Raw genomic sequence first — 4,482 nt, forward strand, 5'->3', positions numbered from 1 at the left:
CAGGCACTTAATAAATAGGTGATGATACCCTGATGATATTCAAGAAGTGGAGGGTGATGCCTGAAGTGGGGACAGAGGAATATCCAAGTCTCACAACTATAGAATGTGGACATTCTACAGCTCTGTAAACTTTGGTTTAGTCTGAATCCTGCTACCATACTCCCCTATGATACAAATGTCTCTTAATTGATCGGTCTTCTTGATTGCATTTTCACCTTTCTCTTTCATCGCATTGTGGGTCAAAGTGCTCCCTAGCAAATCGAATTCTATAATGGGGTCAAACTCCGTATTGCCAATGCAGATCTTTGGTTGTGCGTTGGGTTTTGCCGATGCAGATGGTTACATTACTTGGATTTCCTTTAACTTGTCAGTCCCTAGTGCCTGCCTGATTCAGCAGAGCAGTTTATAGTCACTAGCTTGTCTTCATAGGTGTGTGTTTCTAAGGCATAGTCAGGCACATAAAGCAGTAGCAATTCTTGAATGACTTTTAGGACTTTGGAAGAAATTCCTGGAAGGGTGGAAGCTAATCTAACCCTTCTGTCCAAGTGTCCTGTTGCAACATTCAACATGACTGCTACACAGCCTTGCTTTACCCTACTGATGTTAATAATAATAATGATGGTATTTGTTAAGTGCTTACTATGTGCAAAACACTGTTCTAAGTGCTGGGGGGCTACAAGGTGATCAGATTGTCCCACATGGGACTCACAGTCTTAATCCCCATTTTATAGATGAGGTAACTGAGGCCAGAGAAGTGAAGTGACTGGCCCAAAGTCACACAGCTGACAAGTGGTGGAGCTGGGATTAGAACCCATTACCTCTGACTCCCAAGTCCGGGCTCTTTCCACTGAGCATGCTGCTTCTCAGTGTGATGCCTAAGCCCCCCTTTTCCTCTGCTCCTCCTTCCCTCTCAATTTCTCAACCCTCCCTCTGCTTTACTCCCCTCCCTGCCCCACAGCACTTGTAAATATATGTACATATTTATTCTATTTACTTTATTAATAATGTGTGTATATATATATGTCTATAATTCTATTTATATTGATGCCATGTGGGCCAAGGACTGTGTCCAACGTGGCTCAGTGGAAAGAGCACGGGCTTTGGAGTCAGAGGTCATGAGTTCGAATCCCAGCTCTCTGCCACTTGTCAGCTGTGTTTCTGTGGGCAAGTCACTTCACATCTCTGTGCCTCAGTTCCCTCATCTGGAAAATGGGGATGAAGACTGTGAGCCCCACGTGGGACAACCTGATTCCCCTGTGTCTACCCCAGCGCTTACAACAGTGCTCTGCACATAGCACTTAACAAATACCAACATTATTATTATTATTAATATTATCTTATACGTACTCCAGCGCTTAGTACAGTGCTTGGCATATAGTAAGTGCTTAACAAATACCAGAATTATTATTTTGTGTATTAATAATGTTGGCATTTGTTAAGCGCTTACTATGCACTGAACACTGTTCTAAGCGCTGGGGTAGATACAGGGTAATCAAATTGTCCCACCTGAGGCTCGCAGTCTTCATCCCCATTTTACAGATGAGGTAACTGAGACACAGAGAAGTGAAGTGACTCGCCCACAGTCACACAGCTGACAAGTGGCAGAGCTGATATTCGAACCCATGACCTCGGACTCCCAAGCCCGGGCTCTTTCCACTGAGCCACGTAAGTTATGCCCCCTCTCAGGGTTGCACCTGGAGAGTTCTCAGTATTCCACCAGTCTACTACAGGAGGAAGAGTCAAGCAGAGGCATATCCATTCCATTCCTAGTTTGGGCAGTGGTTAGCGAGTGGAAGACAGTCTGCTACAAACTCATCTGTGCTGAGCAGCAGAGGAACTGAAGAGAGTCGAGGGCAGAGACTCAAGTTTAAGGCATGGAAGGAGGAAATGGTTTACTTCTGTATTTTTACCAAGAAAACTCTATGGATACACTACCAGAATAATTGCAGATGGATGTGGGGCATTCTGGGGGAAGGGCGTCCATGGCGTTGCTATGGGTCGGAGTTGACCCGATGGCATAAGACAAGTTGTTATGCTTAGAAATGCTTTGGATGAGTGTGTGTTAACACGTGCTTTATTTGACACATTCATTCAATAGTATTTATTGAGCGCTTACTATGTGCAGAGCACTGTACTAAGCGCTTGGAATGAACAAGTCGACACAGAAGTGCTGATGGTAGTTGGGGTTAAGATAAACTAATCGGGGAAGATTTTCTCAAGGAGATCTGATTTTAGAAGAACTTTAAAGGTGGGGGAGCTATAGTCCAGAGGATTTGAAGGGTGAGGGAGGTCCATGCAGAAGGAAGGATATGAGCAAGGGCTCAGCAGAAGGAGAAACTAGAATGAGGCACAAGATTGAGAGGAATGAAACGCATCAGCCAGAATGTACTGGGAGAAGAGAGTGGACCAGTTGGAGGGAGATAGCTGATTGAATGCTTTAAAGGCAAAGGTCAGGAGTTTTTGCTTGATGAAGGAAATGGACAAGCATTGGAGGTTTTTAAGGAGTGGGAAGATGATGCAGAATGATGACAATGAAACACTTAATACCCTCAACCTCTTGTAGACTAATGTTGGTCTCATAGGTATCCTGCTACTCAAGCACTAACTTATTTACTCATTCCTTTTCCTTCTTCCTCCTTTCTGCAATTTATTGTATTGTCTGTCTCCCCAAATGGATTGTAAACTCCTTGAGGGCAGGGGTTATATCTGTGAATTCTATTGTATGGCCCCAAATGCCCTGTGAATGGGGATTCAATATTTGTTCTCCCTTCTACTTAAACTGCCAGCCTTGTGAGGGACAGGGACTGTGGTTGATCTGCAAATGCTGTATCTACTCCAGTACTTAGGAGACTGCTTGGCACATAGGAAGTGATTAATGAATATCACAAAATACAATTTTTAATACATTAACCTGCGCACAATAGATAATAAATAGGACTGATTTTAAAATGATATTTGGTTTTTTTTATGGTGTTAAGCACTTACTATGTGCCAGGCACTGTACTAAATACTGCGGTAGACACCAACTGATCAGGTTGGACACAGTCCCTGTCCCACATGAGGGTCACAACCTTAATCCCCATTTTCCAGATGAGATAAATGAGGCCCAGAGAAGTAAAGTGACTTGCCCAAGGTCACACAGCAGACAAGTGGCAGAGCTGGGATTAGAATCCAGGTCCTTCTGACTCTCAGGCCCATGCTCTATCCACTAGGCCATGCTGCTTAGGTTTTCTCTGGGAAGAGTGAAGACATGAGGACATAGGAACATTTCCTCTGCAGATAATCTTGGGAAAATCTTGTTAACAGGTGGGGAGCTCTTCTCTAAAATGCTGCATAATCTCACACTTTGAAGGTAATTTTTGTGATATTCTGCAGAGATGAGACTGACTGTCGAGCCTGGTCCGGAAGGAACAAGAAAGGCACGGGTAGCTCCTGCTCATCTTTCCGGAACACTGACACCTCAGAATTCAAGAACGCAGGGGAATGGTGAGTCAAAGATGGGATTGGGAAAATTGTTCCTAAAGACACTGTCTTGTCAAATGCTGTCGAGTCGTCTCCGACCCACAGCGCCGCCAAGGACACGTCTCTCCCAGAATGCTCCACTTCCATTTGCAATTGTTCTGGTAACGTATCCATAGAGTTTTCTTGGTAAAAAAAATACAGAAGCGGTTTACCATTGCCTCCTTCCGTGCCGTAAACTCGAGTCTCCACCCTCAACTCTCTCCCCTGCCACTGCTGCGCAGCACGGATGAGTTTTGACTTGTAATAGATTGCCTTCCACTCGCTAGCCACTGGCCGAGCTAGGAATGGAATGGATATGCCTCTACTTGACTCTCCCTCCTGTAGTCGAGACTGGTAGAGTAGCGGAAACTCTCCAGGTGCGACCCTGAGAGGGGCGTAAAGACATAGCTGTTTCTGAGTCTACAAAATTGGGTTTCCTCGGCCCATCAGGCAGGCCGGCTAGGAACTAAGCAATTCTGGTTCTTTGCTGACTAGGAACTCCTTCCTGTCAGAACACATTTACATAGATCCCTGCGGTCTGCACACGGTCTGCACACGGTCTGCACAGGGACAGCAGCCTCCCTCTGCTTCTGCCTCCTAGTGGGCTGCTGAAGGAGGCTATACATATGTATTAAGTTATTAAGCAGGGGTATGGGTTCTCACAAGTTCAAACACAAAGCATGCTGTGCCAATCCTCAAGCATCTCCAGGAGGGCCTGGATTAATAGAAATGCAAATGGAGCATCTGCACAAGGCCATATGATTAGAGCTTTTCCCCCCTCGCACCTCAAAGTCAAAAGCAGAAAAACACTGCATGTGAAACACAACAAAAAATGGTGATATAATATGCAAAGTCTGTTACCAATTTCAACAGCAGTCAGCAAAACATTCCTACTCACTCGGCGCTGCACAGCCCTGCCCCTAAGTTATGTAAGCTAATGGTTTTCGCCAGGACGAAATTGCTGTCAGTATGTCAGAAGTC

The 4,482-nt window shown here is 45.1% G+C and overlaps 2 non-coding genes across 2 annotated transcripts; one reads left to right on the forward strand and one right to left on the reverse strand.

Moving 5' to 3' along the window:
- Positions 1-1,676: 1,676 nt before the first annotated feature.
- LOC114811410 lies at positions 1,677-1,812 on the forward strand. The gene has a single exon (XR_003759114.1). It is a non-coding gene; the product is annotated as a small nucleolar RNA SNORA7 (small nucleolar RNA).
- A 1,946-nt stretch (positions 1,813-3,758) lies between these two features.
- On the reverse strand, positions 3,759-3,896 carry LOC114811538. The gene has a single exon (XR_003759235.1). It is a non-coding gene; the product is annotated as a small nucleolar RNA SNORA7 (small nucleolar RNA).
- Between the last annotated feature and the right edge of the window lie 586 nt (positions 3,897-4,482).

This window comes from Ornithorhynchus anatinus, chromosome 4, assembly GCF_004115215.2.
Source record: "Ornithorhynchus anatinus isolate Pmale09 chromosome 4, mOrnAna1.pri.v4, whole genome shotgun sequence".
NCBI lineage: Eukaryota > Metazoa > Chordata > Mammalia > Monotremata > Ornithorhynchidae > Ornithorhynchus > Ornithorhynchus anatinus.